Source organism: Cebus imitator, unplaced genomic scaffold (genome assembly GCF_001604975.1).
Source record: "Cebus imitator isolate Cc_AM_T3 unplaced genomic scaffold, Cebus_imitator-1.0 Scaffold192, whole genome shotgun sequence".
NCBI lineage: Eukaryota > Metazoa > Chordata > Mammalia > Primates > Cebidae > Cebus > Cebus imitator.
The window spans coordinates 92,892-113,601 of NW_016107507.1; the positions used below are offsets into that span (position 1 = coordinate 92,892).

Sequence of the window (20,710 nt, forward strand, 5' to 3'; positions counted from 1 at the left end):
GGAAGGTGGAAATAAGTCCATAATTTGAGTTCAATTGCTTGTAAAATGGCTACTTCAATAGCAGTAGAAGCCCAATATGTATGTAAATCCTTCTTTCTTTAAATAAGTCAGTTACTGTTGAATTCATTCCTACATCTACATACTCTACTTGTGAAATAGTTCATATTGCAATTAAATTCATACTCAAAATTTAGAGAATGGACTAGGTGTGGTGGCTCATGCCTGTAATCCCAGCCCTTTGGGAGGCCGAGTCAGGAGGATCACTTGAGGTCAGGAGTTTCAGATCAACCTGGGCAACATGAGAAAACCCTGTTCCTACTAAAAATACAAAAATTAGCCAGGTGTGGTGGCAGACGCCTGTAATCCCAGATACTCAGGAGGCTGAGGCAGGAGAATTGCTTGAACCTGGGAGGCAGAGGTTGCAGTGAGCCAATTCCAAAGGTGTGTATTTTATTTTCAAACTTGACCTGTTTGAATCATCCATTCAACTCCATGTGAACTAACTGGCAAAACTAAGGTTTCTAGGGTGGACAGTAGGGTCCCTGAACAAAGTCCTTTTCATTCATTTGCTTGGAAGGATACCTAGGCTGATAGCCAACCCTTACCTTGCTCACCTGAGAACAAAGCCTATCATCCCACAGCCCTGCTTGCTTAGTCCTTGCAGAATCTCAGCCTGAAGAGTTTACGTTACAGCAAAAGAAAATCAAAAGAAAATCACCTTAGCTACTCAGGCTCTCCTTCTTACACATGAGTAGATAATTTAGGACTGCCAGGCATTGGAAGAGAACCAGCAACAAGAGTCCAAGGTAAATCATCGGAAACACTGAAATAATTAGGAAAACAAAGCAATTCTAATTAAAATACTCAAAGAAATGATATTCATAACCAAGGATAAGGTATTATTAAAAAGGAGCAATCAGAAAAGAGAAGAAGCCATTATAAATTATTAGTCATTGACATAAAAAATACACTAGAAGAACAGAAATGTCAAGGAAATTTCTCAGACTTTAGAATAAAAAGATATGAAGGTAAGGGGTGAGATATAAGTGAAGAGACAATTTCATGTTTTGTGTGTTTCACCACAATATTAAAAACTAAGAGATAAGACCAATTCAGCATTAGTCTAACATTAGACACATCAAATTTCAAGAAAGGACAGAGATAAGAAGACAAAATTATCAAAGAAATCATAAAAATATATAAAGCCTCTTGTTCATAAATTTTCTGATTGAAAGGCCCTACTAAATGCCCAGTTTACAAATTTAAAAATACCTAGTGCTGCACACATTACTATGAAATTTTAGAACACTAAACATACAGAGAATACCTCAAAATCTTTCAGAAAGTAAAACCAAGTCAGACAGAAAAGAGCAAGCCAGACTGGCATCTGATTTCTCATTAGTAACAGCGGGGGCTTAAAAAGGGTAATTACACTTTCAGAAGTCTAAGGAAAACTAGCATTCCATCTCCTGTGGTGGGATTATATCTTGAAATACTAATCTAGATGTATCCTGTGTGTTTCTTTCCGTCTTTACTCACTTGCATCCCTAGGGTCTTTTTTATCTTCCATTCAGTTCTATTTAGACAGGAATAAGTCACCCACCTTGGAAGCAGTAACAGACTATAAAATTAAAACAGTGAAGTATTTAGCCAAAGGATATGTCCGCATACTTACAGAGATAGTTTTTCCACTCTAAAGACTACATACATAAGCTGGGCACAGTGCCTCATGCCTATAATCTCGGCACTTTGGGAAGCTGAGGGAGCAGATCACTTGAGGTCAGGAGTTTTAGAACAGCCTGACCAATATCAGGAAATCCTGTCTCTACTAAAAATACAAAAATTAGCCAGGTGTGGTGGCAAGTGCCCATAATCCCAGCTATTCAGGAGGCTGAGGCAGGAGAATCACTTGAACCTGGGAGGTGGTTCAAGCCATGATGTTTTCTTTATTCCTGCTTCCAAGTGGTCTCTTTGCCTTTTTCTTCCCTTCTGCAATCCAAATTTTATCTAGCCTTTTTTTTTTTTTTTTTTTCTGAGACAGTCTCACTCTGTCACCCAGGCTGGTGTGTAGCAGCATGATCTTGGCTCGCTTTAGTCTCTACGTCCAGGGTTCAAGCAGTTCTCATGCCTCTGCCTCCCAAGGAGCTGGGATTACAGGGTGCACCACCATGCCCGGCTAATTTTTTGTATTTTTAGTAGAAACAGGGTTTCACCATGTTAGCCAGGCTGGTCTCAAACTCCTGGCCTCAAGTGATCTGCCTGCCTCAGCCTCCCAAAGTGCTGAGATTAAAGCATGAGCAAACCCACCTGGCCTACAAGGGAGATCTTGATGGAAAACATGAAATAATCAAATGGATGATATGATAGAGAGGATTTGTGAAAGCCAGGGCTTTAAGAAGAAAGCAGAGAGGAGTACATTTAGAAACTTGAAAATACAACTCTACAGAAAAAAGATATCTAAATATGTAGCAGCTCAAATGCATAATTGTTTCAAGAAATTTTTTAATTATGAGAAAAGAAAATTCATTTGACCTTGAGGAAAAGAAACTGTCCTACTGATCCTGAGTGTATCATTTGGAGCAGTAAAGAAGTGACAGTGTTTCTAGCATATAAGTTGAGCTAGCATTTGCACAGGCCTAATAACACAAAAGCTGCTTTTTTGGCTTGCAAGGAAGACTACACTGTAGTAGCAGAGCAGAATACAAATTGATCATCTCGATCACGCAAAAAGGTAATTGACACAAAACAAAGGGCCATGGAAGGAAAAAAATTTTTTCTGGAAAAAAGAATGGGGGCATCAACATCTTTTTATTAAACTGAGACTCAATAGATAAGGCTGAGAGTTGATGGCACAAGAAACAGAGGCATAAATAAATTATTCACCGTCACAAAGCTAGTCAGTGGAAAAGCTGAAAGAAAAAAGTAACACAAGAGAGACACCCAGCATTGAAAAGAGTGAAGGAGTACATCAAATATGAGACCACTTAAAACAGAAATATTTTTTGAATATTGACTTAGGCAGCTCAGGCTGCTGTAACCAGCTACCGTAGACTGGGTGCTTTAAACAACAAACAGTTATCTCTCAACAGCTTTGGAAGCTGGGAAGTCCAAGATCAAGGTGCCCGTAGATCTCACATCTGGTAACATCCTTCTTCTGGATTTGAAGAGGACCATCTTCTCATGGTACCCTGTCATGGTGCAGGGGGAGAGAGGGGAAGCAAGCTCTCTCATGTCTCTTGTTGTAGACAAAGAGCTCCACCCTCACAACCTAATCACCTCCCAAAGGCCCCATCTCCAAACACCATCCCACTGGGGATTAGGGTTTCAACATATGAATTTTGGAAGAATACAAATATCTGGACCACAGCATTGACTATGGAAAATAGATTTGAGGCTAGACATCGGTGGAAAGACTATTATTTTTAATTAAAAGCTCCTCTATGTTTTTTTATTTGTTTTCTTGAATATATACTTTATTGACTAAAAAATTGTAAGATGTATTTCAGGAATCATCTCTTCTGTGAAACCTTCTCTGGCCTTCCCTCCCCCGCTCCTACCAGCAGAGCAGGGCACTTTTTTTTTTTTTTAATACAGAATCTTGCTCTGTCACCCAGACTTGAATGCAGTGGAGCAATCTTGGCTTACTGCCACCTCCACCTCCTGGGTTCAGGTGATTCTCCCGCCTTAGCCTCCTGAGTAGCTGAGATTACAGACGTCCCCCAAATGCACCCGGCTCATGCCTGTAATCCCAGCACTTTGAGAGGCCAAGGCGGGTGGATCACAAGATCAGGAGTTCAAAACCAGCCTGGCCAACACGGTGAAATCCCATCTCTACTAAAAAGGCAAAAAATTATCCAGGCATGGTGGCACAGCCTGTAATCCCAGCTACTCAGGAGGCTGAGGCAGGAGAATCACTTGAACCCAGGAGGCAGAGGTTGCAGTGAGCAGAGATCACACCATTGCACTCTAGCACAGGCGACAGAGCAAGACTCCATCTCAAAAAAGAAAAAAAAAAAGAAGAGGAAGAGACATCAGACCTGTCTCTCCATCATATGAGGACACAGTGAGATGGTGAGTGTCTGCAAGCCAGAAAGAGAGACCTCACCAGAAACTGCAAATGCTGGCAGCATGATCTCAGACTTCTCAAAAGTGTGAGAAAATTAATTTCTACTGTTTAAGAAATACCCAGTCTATGATATTTTGTTATGGCAGCCTGACCCAACTTATGCACCAGGTTCTATTGCTATGATTTAATAAATCTATCTCCCCTTCTAGATTCTAGACTCCTGAGAGCAAAGACCCATATTAATATTAACAGAACTGCCATACAGTGAGGGCCTGCTATGTGTCAGACACTGCACTAGTCACTCACAACTATCTTGTTTAATCCTTACAACTTCTTAATGTCAGAACTATTATCTTCACTTTACAGGTAAGAAACTAAGGCCATGGAAGGAGGAGGAAAGCTAGAAGAAAAAGAATGGGGTCATCAACCTCTTTTTATAAAACTGAGATTGAACAGGTAATGTTGAAAGCTGATGGCACAAGAAACAGAGGCGTAAATAGAAGAAATTATGTGCTTTGTCTAAATTCATTAAAATCCATCTACACGGGCCGGGCATGGTGGCTCAAGCCTGTAATCCCAGCACTTTGGGAGGCCGAGGTGGGCAGATCACGACGTCAAGAGATCGAGATCATCCTGGCCAACATGATGAAACCCTGTCTCTACTAAAAATACAAAAATTAGCTGGACATGGTGGTGTGCGCCTGTAGTCCCAGCTACTTGGGAGGCTGAGTCAGAAGAATCGCTTGAACCCGGGAAGTGGAGGTTGCAGTGAGCCAAGATTGCACCACTGCACTCCAGCCTGGCGCCTGGCAACAGAGTGAGACCCTGTCTCAAAAAAAAAAAAAAAAAAAAAAAAAATCCATCTGCTCCTGGCCCCACACCAGCATACTGCCCTCCTTATCATCTATATTTTCTTGCCTCCTAGCAGTTCACACACAGCTGGTTTTCAGAATTTGTTTGTTAATTTTCTGAATAAATGGAATCCCTATCTCAGCAAGGGAAAAGGATGCTGTTTCTCTTTACAGTAATGAAATTCCTGAACTAACATTTTTTAACACTCTTCACCTCCCACAATAATAAGTTTTTAAATCCCTCTTTAAAAACTAGGTCCAGCTACATAATTTGTGGAGCTCAGTGCAAAATGAAATTGAAGGACTTACTGTTCAAAAATTGTGAAGAATTTCAAGATGGCAGCAACAGAGCGTTAAACCAAGCCTAGGGCCCTCAAAGGCATAGGCTGTGTGCCCAAGAAGCCAGCCCTCCCCACCACAACATTTTCCTCCATGTCTTTTGAGGTCAAGTCTCAGTTTCTAATCATTCCATATGACACTGTTATTTCAAGTGGGATGAGAGACAGTGTGGCCGGGTGCATCACACACTCAGTTTTCCTTTGTTTCTCTGTTTCCTAGAAATGATTCATTAGCCAGATCAAGAACCAGCACTTGAGAGACAATTGTCGACACACACAGTTGCGTTCCTAAACAACAAAAAGCATTCGTGGAATGTGCAAAGGAGGCTAAGTGCCTATGATCCAAGTTTTGCTCCAGAAAGGGAAAACACATAAAACTCCACAAAAATGTATCACAAAATGAGGAGATATCGTGATCATAGGAGATTAAAACACTTGGCCCATTGCCTTACAATCAAAATAATCTTTGAATACATTCAGGAGTTAGCACCAACATTGCCAACCCTAGTAGGATTGTTCCATAAAGAATGATGCATTCTTAGCTAGTGGCTGTGGAGCTTTAAACCAAGAATTGCAAACCAAGTGCCCTTAGGAGCCAGACAGGTCCTGTGCGTGAGTGAAGTTGGCCACATGGGGACTTGGGCAACTGGAGAGCACACCTGGCTCTCCAGGTGCAGCTCTTCCCCTAGTCCAGTGCATCTGATTATTTTTTATTTTTTATTTATTTTTTGAGTAGGAGTCTAGCTCTGTCACCCAGGCTGGAGTGCAATTCGTGATCTCAGCTCACTGCAACCTTTGCTTCCCAGGTTCAAGCAATTCTCCTCCCTCAGCCTCCCGAGTAGCTGGGATTACAGGTACCCACCAGCGCACCTGGCTAATTTTTGTATTTTCAATTGAGTTGGTGTTTCCCCATGTTGGCTGGGCTGGTTTTGAACACCTGACCTCAAGTGATCCCCCCAACCCCCCGCCGCCTCGGCCTCCCAAAGTGCAGGGATTACAGGAATGAGCCACTACGCCTGGCCTTTTGTTAATTTTCTTTTTATATTTGGAGACAGCTTCTCGCTCTGTTGCTCAGGCTGGAGTACAGTGACATGATCAAGCCAACTGCCTTACCTAACCTCCAAGTAGCTGGGACTACAGGCATCCACCACCCTGCCTGACTAATTTTGTTTATTTTTTGTAGAGATGAGGAGCTTTCACTGTGTTGCCCAGGCTGGCTGGAACTCCTGGACTCAAGTGATCCGCCCACCTTGGCCTCCCAAAGTGCTGGGGTTATATGCATGAGCCACCATGCCCAGGACCAATTCATAGAGGTATAGGCCGATGTGATCAGACCTTCTGAATTTTCAAGAAAATTTTAAAAATGAATATATATCAAATTATAAATGTTAGCAATTAACTTTAATAATGAACAAAATCTGTTCTGGTCAAATAAAAGTTGTCTGAGGGGGGTTGGCAATGGTCATGTGACCTTAGTCTGAGCTCTACGTGACTAAGAAAACCCTCATTTTATCATACAGCTTCCTAAGAAAACTAAGTTTGGGACAAGAATGCCATACACAAATTCATCACAAGAATGCTCCGATGGCCAGGACATTTGAGTTGGGAAGGACAAAGATTCTAAGGCATGGGTTCTCAAATCCACCACTCCAGGAGACATTTTTGGTTGACACAAGTGGAATGAAGATGGGAATGTGAGTGGCATCTCGTGGGGAGAGGCTGGGGTGCTGCTGAACAACCTACAATGCAGAGACCAGCCGTCGGAACAAATACATCCAACCAAAATGGTGATAGTGCTGAGGTTGAGAAGCCCTCCTCCAAGGCAATGATTTGTCTTCAGAATGTGGTCCTCAGTCCAAAGATTAATGCAGATCCTTGATATCCAACCCAGTCTACTGAATGATATACTATGTGGGTAACACTAGATATGTGCCTTTTAGAAATCTTCCCAGGTAATGTAAATGCATGCCGAAATTTGAGAGCCATTGAACTGAAACATCAGAATCGAGAGAATTCATATATCTAGAAAACATCCATTGTGTGTTTAGCAAAGATGCATGTTCAATGATAACAGAGAGAACTTTTACTTTTAAGCTGCAAAATACTGCACAGCCAAAGCAGTGGTATCAGAATAGTCCGCCTACAGTCACAGCCTGTTCCAAAAAGATAGGGGGAGTTAGAAAGAAGAAAAACTGTCATCACGTCGTTAGCCTCCGAGTACAGAAAGTAATGTCTTAGACTGCTGAAGGCATTTTTAGAAGTTTATCAATATGAAAAACAAAACAGCTAGGAAATTCACAATTTTAAAGGCAACCTATATTCCTCAATGTTGCAAATCCAGGCATTTGTAATTAACATAGATAAAATTAAAGAGAATAAACTGTAGATATTCTTACTACTACCTTCAGTACACCTCGTAGCAATTGGAAATTTAGTTTAAGCTATATAAAGTCACTGTAGTGCCAGTTTGTTATTTTTCATTAGCACCAAAAATATATATTTTAAAGAAAACATGGGCTGGAGCCCTCCCTGTTTTGCGGAGTGTATTAGAAGCTTCTTTTCTCCAGAATTGCTGTTACTCTTGTCTTTCTTTTTGCTGCATGAAGTCATCACCACGATGAGCAGCCATTACTGTCGGAAGTGTGTGCGACCCCTGGAAAGACCCAAGGGCATAGCGGCCCATCGTCCCTAGTGGCCATAAATGGAAAACTCACCCCAGAAGCATAAGCTTAGATAAGTGAGATTTTTCCCCATAGCAGATGCAATGAGAATTTATTTCCAGGCTGTAAACCCAGACAGAAGGTCTGAGAGATGTAGCTTCCTCGGTAGTAAAATCAGAGCCTTGTATGCTAGTGTACATTTTTTCTGACTTGGATCATAAAAGGCATCTGTGCAGGGCTGGCAAGGTCACAGAACTCCAGAAAGGCCTCCCTAACATAAAAGGGAGGCAACAGGGAGCCTTTCCAGGCTTCCATGAACTTATCTTGTTTACATCCTTTGTACTGTTTTTTTTTTTTTTTTTTTTTTTTTTTCACTGCTTTAGGAGAAAGCCAAAGTAAAATCAGTTACGTCTAGGACACATTGTCATGATTGCCTGTGGCCTCACTCAGAGTGGGGAAAAGTTTGAGAAATACTGCTTAACCTGGATGCTGGGGTCACAGGGGCATCACTCTCAGAAGCAGCTCCATTCCCACATGTCTCCAGGGGACCTAGAGCAATCAAAGGCCTCAGGACAGAAGTGACAATGCTCAGGGTCTCTCCCTCCCATCCCCTCCCAGCATCACCCTTAATGACGTCCGTGCCCTCGATAATCACAAAGGGTCAGCCAGCCCTGTGTTAGTCCTTGGGAGTAGCGTATCCCTCATATCTTTCAAGGCTCTCTGCCTCCCTCCCTAAAGATAGACATTAAGGACTCACTCTGCCCAGCTATTTCAAATAAAGGAAGCTGATACGATAAAACTCACTAATATGTAAAGAAGGTATTGTGTTCCTTCCTTCCAGAAAGTATTTACATTTTAGAAGGTGTTAAGAAAGGTAATACTCAGTCCAAAGCAATTAATCTCTAAAGGTTAATTTTTAGGTATTTTTTTTTCTTACAAGTGAAGCAGATCTTACACCCCTCCAATCATCTTGTGTAGTCAGGATCAGAACATAGAGGGAGGGGAGGGGAGGCTTATCAGACTTTGTAAATGCAAGTCAGCTGCTGAGTGACCAGTTCTTCATCTTTCAAATCCATCACGAAATGGGGATGTCCTTGCCCTAACTTCTGTTAGAAAACAGAAAAGTTGGATAGCATTCTACCTGGAGCCTGTGGCATAAATTCCATTATCTTCAATAACAACAATGGCAAATTCCCAAAGAGAGTACACGCTGAACTGAAAAAGCACTCAGCCATTTTCCATCGCCTTTGCAGGGAATGAGGGGAAGTAGGAGCGATTCTCAGCCTCTTGCTGAATCAACTGGCTCATCAGTAAAGCTGAACTGCTCCTACGTAGATATCACAGATATCGGTGTTCTCATTAACTAATTGTACCTCTACCAATGATAACGATGGTTTTAATGCAGACTGTTACATAAGGAAGAGGGTTTTTTGGGGTTTTTTTTTTGTTATAATAAATATCAAGTCACAGGTCTGAGAAATGTAGCAGAGATCTTTACAAAATCACACAGAGAAAGGACATCCGTGGGAAAAAGCTGTCATTCAGAGTGGAACCGTGGCTGAAATGGTTGAGCCGAGGTTCAGCCTCTCCTGCCCTACGTGCCATTTCCTGCCCGTCAGCTCGCATAGTTCCAGCCAAGACAGGGAAAGGTAGGTCGAACATCCTTTAACCGTTGTAGAGGCTCAACAGAGAAGAATCTGGGGTGGCTAGGAGTAGTGAGTCAATGATAAATTTTAATCTTGAGCCCGATGACTCATAAGAAATTTTAGCCATGTGACATGGTTTGAATCTGTGTCCCCATCCAAATCTCATGTTGAATTGTAATCTCCAGTGTTGGAAGTGAGGCCTGGTGGGAGGTGATTGGATCGTGGGCACAGATTTCTCATGAATGGTTTAGCGCCATCCCCTGGGTACTGCCCTCTCTACAGTGAGTGAGTTCTCCTGAGATCTGGTCATTTAAAAGTGTGTAGCACCTCCTCCCTCACACTCTGCTTTAGCCTTGTGACATACCTGCTCCCCCTGCGCCTCCTGCCATGACTGTAAGCTTCCAGAGGCCTCCCCAAAACACAATCAGAAGTTAGCACCATGTTTCCTATAAAGCCTGCAGAATCATAAGCCAATTAAACCTCTTTTCTTCCTCAATCACCCAGCCTCAGGTATTTCTTTATGCAGCGCAAGAACAGCCTAGTACACCATGAGATATAGAATGGGTGCTACACCTGCCGTTAAGGAAACAGGTATAGTAAAAAGGATGACTTTAGAAATAAAGAAATGTAGCATTTGTGTCCCAGCTCTATCACTAATTTGCCACTCTCTGAAAAGTAAGCTGTATGTGGGCAGGGATTTTTTTTGTTTCTTTCTTTTATTCACTGCTATACACCTCGAACCTGGAATAATGTGTGGCACATAATAGACATTCAGTACATGTTTGCCAAATGAATACATGAATGATTGTAGTCCTGGACAAGTCAAATGGCCCTTAGGCCCAAAGAACTATTTGTTCATTGATTCTTTTCCCACCTGCGTCACAGCATGGCTGCTGTCTTGGAAAAAGCAAACTGCTCATGAGTGGCAGGTGTGAAGAGGAGAGGCTGACAGTGAAAGGTGATGAGGCACGGGAGGAAAGGTGTAAGGGCCGAGGTGTGGACGGGGAAGTTGGGTAGCAGGTGGGCTAGGCAGAAGGTGAGAGGTGTGGAAGCTAACTATCATCAGAGATATTCAGAAGCTGGAAGAAAAAGGAGGGTTGTAAGGACAACAGCAGCAGCAGCTGTCCAGTGGGAGTTTGTTTAAACAGAATAGAAAAATTATTTAAGCCACACTATTTTCTTCTGGCTTCAGACAAGGGGGTAATGAGAGTGAGCTGTCAGCTGCAAATGAAACCACTGAAGGAGCAAGAGTGCAAAAGGAATTTGAAGAATTAAGGCAGACTGTCGGAAAAAAAAAAAAGGTAAGCTGATACTGGACTAGTCATTTTGCCTTCCATTAGAAAGAAGAAAAGAGGGACAGATAGCTCAAATAACAGAAGATAATCTTATCCCCAAATTAGGCATCCTGGATTTTCCATGATGATCCCAACTTTCTGTGATTTTATTGTTTTCATTGAAGACATCTGAGCCTGGGTTCTCTCAGAGCCTTTGGGCTGGGTGCGATGGCTCACACCTGTAATCCCAGCATTGTGGGAGGCTGAGGCACGTGGATCACCTGAGATCAGGAATTTGAGACCAGCCTGGCCAACATGGTGAAACCCCTTCTAAACTAATAATACAAAACTTAGTTTGGTGATGCATGCCTGTAATCCTAGCTACTGGGGAGGCTGAAGCAGGAGAATCGCTTGAACCTGGGAGGCAGAGGTTGCAGTGAGCGGAGATTGCACCACTGCACTCCAGCCTGGGCAATAGAGCAGGACTCCATGTCAAAAAGGAAAAAGAAAAGAAATAGAGCCTTCGGAACTTGTGAGCAAGTCATTTTTTCAGAAATGTGATTCCAGGAGCAGTAGGACAGGACAGTGAGAGGAAAACAGAGAGGGAAAAGCCACGCAAGCATGTGTGACTGAGCTGGCCTTTGCCAACGGCGACTGGTGCTCCAGCCTGCCTGGATCTCTGAAGAGCTGATGAAAAACACGTCTGAATTTTTTGTTTGAGACAGTCTCGTTCTATTGCCCATATTGTTTAATACCATACTGTTTAATGACTACATCTTTATAATCTATTTTGAAATCAGAAGTGTGATACCTCCACCTTTGTTCTTGCTCAAGATTGCTTTAGCTATTCATGATATTCCCTGGTTCTATATACATTTTAGGGTTGTTTTTTCTATTTCTGTGAAAAATGATATAGGAATTTTGATAGGGATATCATTGAATCTGTAGATTAAGTAAAAATTCACACACACACACACACACACACACACACAAATACAAAAGTTGCTCAGGAATTCTTACTGGTTCACAGGAAAAACATTGGCTATTGACTGGTTACATTGTTGACCTATCAGGTAAGAGTTCTATTTGGAGCTCTGTTTGAGTAGTAAGGATATTTAAACCATATTGATTATTTTAATCCATGAACACAGGATATATTTTCATTTGTGTCTTTGATAATTTTATAAATCAATGTTTCATAGTTGTCAGTTGTGGATCTTACACCTCTTTGATTAAATTTATCCATAAGTGTGTATGTAAGTAAATGAATATACCCAGGCTGGAGTATAATAGCACGATCTTCGCTCACTGCAGCCTCTGCCTCCTGGGTTCCAGTGAGTCTCACGCCTCAGCCTCCTGAGTAGCTACAGGATGGAGCACCATTCAGACCTGGCTCCTGTCTGATCCGCCATGTCTTCCCCCAGGAAGTCCAATCTAACACAGAGTTCCCTCAAGGCAATGACTAGGTGCAATCTTTGCAAGGATTTAATACGAAAGAGTAGTGAGACAAGCTGAAGCTAGTGTCCAGGCTGTCATTGATATGTAATACTTCTTCCTTTTGCACATTAAAAGCACCCTTACGCCGGCTGGGCACGGTGGCTCATGCCTGGAATCCCAGTACTCTGGGATGCTGACACAGGCAAATCAAGAGGTCAAGAGATCAAGATCATCCTGGCCAACATGATGAAACCCCGTCTCCAGTAAAAATACAAAAATTAGCCGGGTGTGGTGGCATGTGCCTGTAGTCCCAGCTACTCAGGAGGCTGAGGGAGGAGGATCACTTGAACCTGGGAGGCAGAGGTTGCAGTGAGGTAATATCGTGCCACTGCACTCCAGCCTGGCAACAGACTCCATCTCAAAAACAAAAAAAGTCCTGATGCCTAGGCTATAACTCAGACATTAAATCAGAGCAGTGATCTGAATAAGAAAATTGACTCTGATAGAATACTACTACCTAATTTACAGACCTTATTGAAATTTTACCACGTGTCCTCTCCAGTCCTGGGTCATAGGCATTTAGCTGTCCTGTCTCCCTGGTCTCCTTCAGTCTGTAACTGTTACTCAGTCTTTCCTCATCTTTCATGACCCTGACACTTCTGAAGAATACTGGTCAGTTATTTTGCAGACTGTTCCTCATTTTGGGTTTATCTAGTGATTTCTGATGACTAGACTGAGGTTGTACATTTTTGTTAAGAGCCTCACAGAAGGGATGTTGTACACTTCTCCGTGCATCACAGCGTCATTATGTGATACTGATGGGTCTTATTAGTGGTGATGTTGACCTTGATGACTTCTAGGATTCACCAGTGCAAAGTCACAATTTACCCTCTTTGTAATGAATATCTCGTGGGGAGATTCTTTGAAATTATGATATATCCTGTTTCTCACTGGACTTTGTCCACTAATTCTAGAATTCTTTAGTGGTTCTTCCTTGGAACAATTATTACTATAGTATTTGCCTAATGTTGAATTTTTATATTATTTACTCCTTTTGCATTTATTAATTGGAAGTATAATCTAAGGAAGAGCCATGTAGCTGGCCTTTAAATAACAATGAAAATTTAACAGCCATAAAGGGTCTAGCTTGAGGCTTGAACTGGAGAATAAGTGAGAAATAGAATTGTCGACATGAAAATAACAAAAATAATTGCTGTGGTTTTTTCATTTAGGGATTGATAATTTTGCTTGCAATAGGGAGCAGCTGGAGATGAGGCAGCAATAAACCTCCAGAGTGAAATGTGTAGTCAGGTCAGGTGTGGTGGCTCACGCCTGGTAATCTCAGCACTTTAGGAGGCTGAGGCGGGCGGATCACTTGTGGTCAGGAGTTCGAGACCAGCCTGGACAACATGGAGAACTCCTGTCTCTATTAAAACTACAAAAATAAGCTGGGCTTGGTGGCAGGCACCTGTAATCCCAGCTACTCAGATAACTGGGAGCAGAAAATCACTTGAGCACAGAGGCAGAGGCTGCAGTGAGCTGAGATCACACCACTGTGCTCTAGCTTGGGAGACAGAGTGAGACTCTGTCTCAGAAAAAAAAAAAAAAATTATGTAGTCAGGAAGTGTTTTGGGTATGAAACAGCAGAGAAGTGTCTTCTGTATTTAAAAAAACCAAGTTGGCAAGGTATAAGGGGGCTGGTATGTAACATTCCTGTCAAAAAGAAACACATTTATGCAAATGACTCAAGATTAAGATCTGAAGAAAATCAAGACATAGGGAACCAGCTGCACAGATGCAGAACAAAGAGTAAAAGCTGAGCTGGATACATCAGCTCAAAGGAAAACATGGAAGTTGATTGAGGTGATAAAGGTGGAGGGCCATTGGAGGGCTATGAGGAAAGACTTTGGAAGAAATGAAGAAATAAAGATTTTCGGTCACAGATGGTGAATACAACCGAGGAAACCAGGAATATTAGCTAGAGATGGAAAACTCCTGAAGACAAGAAGAGAGACACGTCCTGCAGAGGAGTCTGGCCATCCCAATTCAGACAAAGGGCCTTATCAGGGGCCTGGAAAGAAGTCCAAGGGCAGGAAGGAAAGGGAAAAGAACAAATTTAGTATAAAGGGCCTCCTAGCCATGACTCTTTGAGTTACAATGACAGTAACTACCTTAAGCACAAGAAGAGTCTCTTCCAGCTTCCGAACTGGGAAGTTCTTTGTAAGAGCTGGTTGACAGTTGCCAGCCCCCAAAACTTCAATTCATAAGGCCTCTGTCTCTCCCTTTCTTCCCCACCCTATGCCACAACCTCTTAGTCCTTTCTTAATTGGCCTTACTGCTTCCCATCTTAGGTGGGCTTCCTCTGTTCAGACAAGGAAGATGGCTGCCTCTATCACTTCTATCATGAAAGATAATAAAACTTTCATTATCTCAGCTTAGCAGCCCTGTCAGAAAGATTGACTATTTTATGTCAGCATCTGCCAAAGGAGAATTCTGATTGGCCCTCCTTGGATTCCAGGCCCACACTTTGAACCAGTCACTGCTGCTAAAGAAATGAAGAACCATAGGACTGTCCTAGCCTGGGTCAGATGCCCATCTCTATGCCCTGGCATCTGAGTGGGACAAGGACTAATGAAACCATGTAGAATGGTAGTTCCCCAGAGTAAGGAAATGTGTCATTACCAGAACAAGGAGTGGTAGGCTTGCTAGGCACACCAACAGATGCTCACTATTGAAGACTCCTACGAAGAATTTCTGGAATTAGGCCAGGCGCAGTGGCTCATGCCTGTAATCCCAGCACTTTGGGAGGCCAAGGCGGGGAGATCACCTGAAGTTAGGAGTTAAAGATCAGCCTGACCTGGTGAAACCCCATCTCTACTAAAAATGCAAAAATTAGCTGGGTGTGGTGTCGTGCACCTGTAATCCCAGCTACTCGGGAGGCTGAGGCCGGAAAATCACTTGAAACTGGGAGGCGGGGGTTGCAGTGAGTCCAGATCACACCACCGCACTCCACACTGGGTGACAGAGTGAGACTCCGTCTCAAAAAACAAAAAAAAGAAAATTATGGAAGTAATAATAGTCAATTTTTCTGTAATAATAGCTAACATTCATTGAGTGCTTACTATGTCCTAGGCACTGTCCTAAGCTCTTTGCATGTATTAAATAATTTAAACCTCACAACAATCCTAGAAACTATTATTATCATCATTGTATTACCAAAATGTCAAGGGTTATCTCTGGGTCCTGCCACTTTCTACATAGAAAGCCAAACACTGAAAGAATGAATATTGTCAGGGAAGAAGGCTTGAATCAGCTGCTATAGCTGAGGAGATGGGAGATCAATCTCAAATCCATCTCCCTGACCTACTAAAATGAGGGGTGTATATGGCAGGGAAGAAATGTAACCAAGTGTGGGAGAACAGGAATGAGGGAGGGGCAAGGAAGAGGAGTTGGTCAACAGGAAGCAGTTGATCTGAGAGCACTAGAAGAGAGAATGCCTATCCAAAGCTTTTGCAGACATTTAAAGTGGTAAAGACAGGCCAAGCATTACCAGTCTTCTAGGAAATTAGCTGCTTGAAGACTGCTTTAGAAAGTACAATTGAGGGCCTGGTGTGGTGTCTCATGCCTGTAATCCCAGCACTTTGGGAAGCTGAGGCAGGCAGATGACCTGAGGTCAGGCTGGCCAGACCAGCCTGGCCAACATGGTAAAACACTGTCTCTACTTTTTAGAAGAAAAAAAAATTAGCCAGGCATGGTGACAGGCACCTGTAGTCCCAGCTATTCGGGAGGCTGAGGCAGGAGAATCGCTTGAACCCAGGAGGCGGGGGTTGCAGTGAGCTGAGACTGCACCACTGAACTCTGTCTGGGTGACAGAGCAAGACTCCATTTCAAAAGAAAAAAAAAGTACAATTCAGAAGAGTCAGCCCTGGAGTCTGTCAGCTGGGCAGCAACGGCCCTAGGAGGTTCTGCCCAAGCTGTCATTCTCTGGACACTGCCCTCTGCCTTTACCACCAGTGGCTTAGAGCCCCATTACTCTTTGCCCCAGTAGTATGTTGCAAGATAACGCAGACGGCACGTGCCCTCTATCTCACCATGCTGTTTCCACAGTTTTGAACTTGTACCCAATTTGCCCATGCATTTGTCATCTGTAAATTTCCCTTGGTATTTTCTCTGTCTCCTCTAGCCCCAAGGCCTCTCTGACCTCCTTATGGGCCATTACACTTTCTACAAAGGCCCAAAGGAATGTTTGGGTAGGCACACTACATTCTGCCAAGCATACAGCTCTTCACTTTAGCAATTTGCCCTAAGAAAGACCTTTAAACTTTCATTCAGTCCAGTCTTTTACCCTTTTCTTTTCTGAATATAGACATTAAGACTGAGACTGAGCATAACCTGTTCCTTCTCTCAACCTATATCATTATAAATGAAGAATGTCCCGTTTTATGACATCTGGAGGCATTTCTCACATTCAGCAATGTTCAGCAACCCTCAGAGAAAATTCCATTATATTCTTATCTAATTCCATATGTTAAAGTGTGTCTGCTATTTATTGAAGCAGAGATTTCTGGCTGCATTCCAATATCTTTTCTCCCCCTCATAGTGACAGAAACTTTTATTCGTAGACATTTGCATAGAGGTTCAGTATAAAGACTGCATTCTTAGCCGGGTGCAGTGGTGTACACCTGTAGTCCCAGCTACTCAGGAGGCTGAGAAGGAAGGATTGCTTGAGCCCAGGAGTTCAAGCTCAGCCTGAGTAACAAAGCAGGATCCTATCTCAAAAAAACAAAATAAAGAATGCATAGTTCAGCCTCCCTTACAGTTAAGTGTGGCCACATCACTAAGAGCTGGTAAACTGCATGTGATGGGAAGTAAAATATTTAACTTCTGGGATGTGTCATAATGACAGGGGGATTCCCATCATGCCTCCATTTTCTATCCTGCTGCTTGGATCATGGAGATGGATATGATGGTGTGCCATATTGGACCATGCAAGTAGGGGCAATATGCTAAGTATTATAGAATAGTAAGAAGATAGGCTAGGCGAAGTGGCTCATGCCTGTAATCCCAGCACTTTGGGAGGCTGAGGCGGGTGGATCATGAGGTCAGGAGTTCAAGACCAGCCTGGCCAAAATGGTGAAACCCTGTCTCTACAAAATAAAAATAAAAATAAAAAAAAGATACTTGGATCCCTAAATGAACTCATGGAATTAAACCTCCACACCATCTCTCTTACCATCTACTTCTTACTGTAACATAAGAAATAAATTTCCATTTTATTTAAAACAGTTATTTGGAGTTTCTATTATATCCAGCAGAACCTATGTAATAATACATATATTTTTATCTCTGCACAGAATTTTATTTTATTTTATTTTTTGAGACGAAGTCTCGCTCTGTCACCTAAGCTGGAGTGCAGTGCAGTGGCGTGATCTCAGCTCACTGCAACCTCCACCTCCCAGGTTCAAGCGATTCTCCTGCCTCAGCCTCCAGAGTAGCTGGGACTATAGGTGTGCACCACCATGCTTGGCTAATTTTTGTATTTTCAGTAGAAACGGGGTTTCACTATGTTGGCCAGGCTAGTCTCGAACTCCTGACATCATGATCCAACATGCCTCAGGCTCCCAAAGTGTTGGGATTACAGGCGTGAGCCACTGCACCAAGTCTATTCTTTGACTCTCTCAAAATAAATCTCTAATTTTCTTGTCCTTGTGACTTTGCAGTAAACTTTCTCCAGGTTCCCTGTTTTTCTTTTTGGGTGAACCCAATTCTTTAAAATTACAACTTAAGATAAAACGGTTAGCTTTCAAACTGCATGCTCCATCCTTTTTCTTTCTTTCCTTCTTTCCCTCCTTTTCTTTCCTTCTTTTCTTCCTGCCTGTCAGCAACAAATAGTTACCATGCTTCCGCTGGATATCAGGCTCCAGGCTGGGTATTTTGAGAGGATACATACCAATATGTATCAAAATGTATCAATCAGAGTTTTAGTTCCCAAAGGCATACTCTGGTTTATTTAAAAGAAACAGATCATTTAAAGAGCCCTGGGTATCACAGAATCACCAGGATGATTGGACAATTAAGATCACTGTTATGCAGCCAGGAAAACCCGCAAAATTACACTGCAGAACTGCTTTACGGAGGACCCCTCTTGGCCAGTATCAAACATTGGACAGCTGTACCGCTGACACCACTGGCCCTCAGCACTTGGGGCAGCCACACCAGTATTACCATCTCTACTGCCCCGCTGTCAGCGAGCCTTCCTCACCATCCCCATCGCTGTCGCCTGCTCCCAATCCAAGGTCTGGGCAGGCATATCTGGTTGTGGTGCCTATATCATGTGCCCAAGACATAGCTGTAATGGAAGCTAAGAAGGGACATGTCTTGAATTTTCAGCTTGTCAAGTATTAGCAACCTGTACATCACAGTAAAGCACACAGTGAAGAATTCTGCACCAGGTGTTCTTGTCTGCAGACATAAGAAGGAAGTTCAGAAGCTGGGCTGCAAAAACTGAAACAAACGTTCACTATTTCTATCCTGACAGAATTTAATGTAGTCTCTCCATATCTAATGGACTATTAAATTTTAATGCATCAAGAAGCATGTGTTTTTTAGCTCTGTGCCTTTTTAGGAGGTGAAACTCTAAATAAACAGAGATATTTGCCTCTTCACTTGTAGAACAATATAATAACTTTTATGAAAAGCTATCCCTTCTCCTCCTACCTCTGGACTGGTAGAGATGATCCTCGGTATGCCAGATGTAGTGGAAACTTGTAGGGAATTTGAATGGGCCCTTTCTTATGTATAGGGGAGTTCCCTGTTGCATAGGTCTTCACGGAAGAGTCTGATCCTTAATTTCAATATCCCCAGAAATTTGGGCCCAGGTGCAAAATCAGCTACTCCTTTCCAAAACTTTAAATCTAGAAAAGAAAAAAGCAGCAAAGAAGCTGCAATGCTCAAGAATTCATCTGTCCCTTATGAAGCCAGCAGGGACATCCAGCATTTACGGACAATAACAGGTGTGTCCCATGTTCTGTTCTGTGGCATAATTTGGGCTCTTATTTCCACCTGAGTCTTGAGCCTGGCTTTCCTGGAAATTCTGTGACTTGCCCAAGTTCCTTTCAATAAATTGCTTTTTTGCTTAAATTAGAATTTTTTTTGTTTGCAACTAAGAATGCTAACCAACAGCTGAGAGCTACCACTGCACTCAACTGTAGATGGTTTTTCTTTTACAACTGTTTCACCTTAATAACGTATTCACATACAAACCACTAAAAACTACTGAACGTTTTTCAGCCCTGACTATCACATTTACTTGGTTTTTCTTCATTGTCATACTACTGAAAGCGTAAGATTAGAAGGAACTCTGGGCTCTATCTAGGCCACTTCCCTCAATGTGAGAAATTGACACTCAAAGAGGTGATTTCTCATTCCAGCAGATGAATCTCATTTCTAAGGATGATTTCTGATAACTTCTTCTACTAAATCTAAACCATTCCAAATTAAGGGCCTATCTCTTCTCACGCTGAAAATTTATTTTGGAAATGTTATAAGCTACCTTTCTATTCCACTATGCAAACCACCAAAGGAAATAAGAATACTGGGCCTAAAACCAATTCTGTGCAAACATCACTAGTTTTGTTTGTTATTCCACCCAGGTTTGACATTTGTTTATCCATTTACTTAATCAAAACCATATTTTCTGAATTTGTTAATGAGCATGTTGATGGGAAGGAAGAAAGCAAAAGACTTAAGGAAGCATCTGGTATGAGAAAAGGAAGTAGCTCACACTTCCTTTACAAGCTGGTGCTAAAAATGTTTAAAAATCTCATTCCTTACAGCCCCTCCCCACGTCCCCAATGTCACTAATGTACATGAATGGAGAATACCCATCTGAATACCCATCCACACATGCCCTGGAGTGTGGATTCAAGCAAAAAATTCCTTCCCCCACCCTCAGCCCCCCACATGGCCTGTGGTTTCACTTACGTGACAATGACTGCTGGGAAGGATTGCTTGCCAAGTATACTGGAGATTTGTAGGGTGTTTGAAGGGCCCCTTTCCTATGTTTGTGATATTTCCCATCATATAGGTCTTAGTGGAAGAGGCTGATCCTTGATTTACCATCCCTGGAAGTTTTGGCTCATTTGTGTAACTCAGTCTTGGCCAGTCAGATGCTCCTGCCCAAGATTTTAAATACGGAATGAATGAAGCAAAGAAGCTGAAATGATCAAGCAGCATGGGAGGGCACAGCTTATAAGTGCCCCTCAGGGCATCCCTATTCATACGTGTTAAAAACATACATGGTTTTTGAGTTCACCTAAAATTATCTCCAGTTCCTTGACAAATATGTTAGTCACCCTGAAATATTTTTAAGTGGACAAATACATTGAGTTTTCCTCTCTCTCTCTTTCTTTCCTTTCTTTCTTTTCCTTCCTTCCTTT

The 20,710-nt window shown here is 42.4% G+C and overlaps 1 long non-coding RNA gene across 4 annotated transcripts in view; it reads right to left on the reverse strand.

Moving 5' to 3' along the window:
* The window catches only part of LOC119473884, a 32,371-nt gene extending 16,240 nt beyond the window's left edge, over positions 1-16,131 (reverse strand). For 2 of the 4 annotated variants that reach the window (XR_005203134.1, XR_005203136.1), the window contains exons 1-2: positions 16,122-16,131; positions 5,903-5,914 (exon numbers count right to left, since the gene is read on the reverse strand). This is a non-coding gene — a long non-coding RNA (uncharacterized LOC119473884). Of the gene's footprint in view, positions 1-5,856; positions 5,862-5,902; positions 5,915-16,121 lie in introns of those variants that run through there. The other 2 variants (XR_005203137.1, XR_005203135.1) reach the window with 2 other exon arrangements.
* Between the last annotated feature and the right edge of the window lie 4,579 nt (positions 16,132-20,710).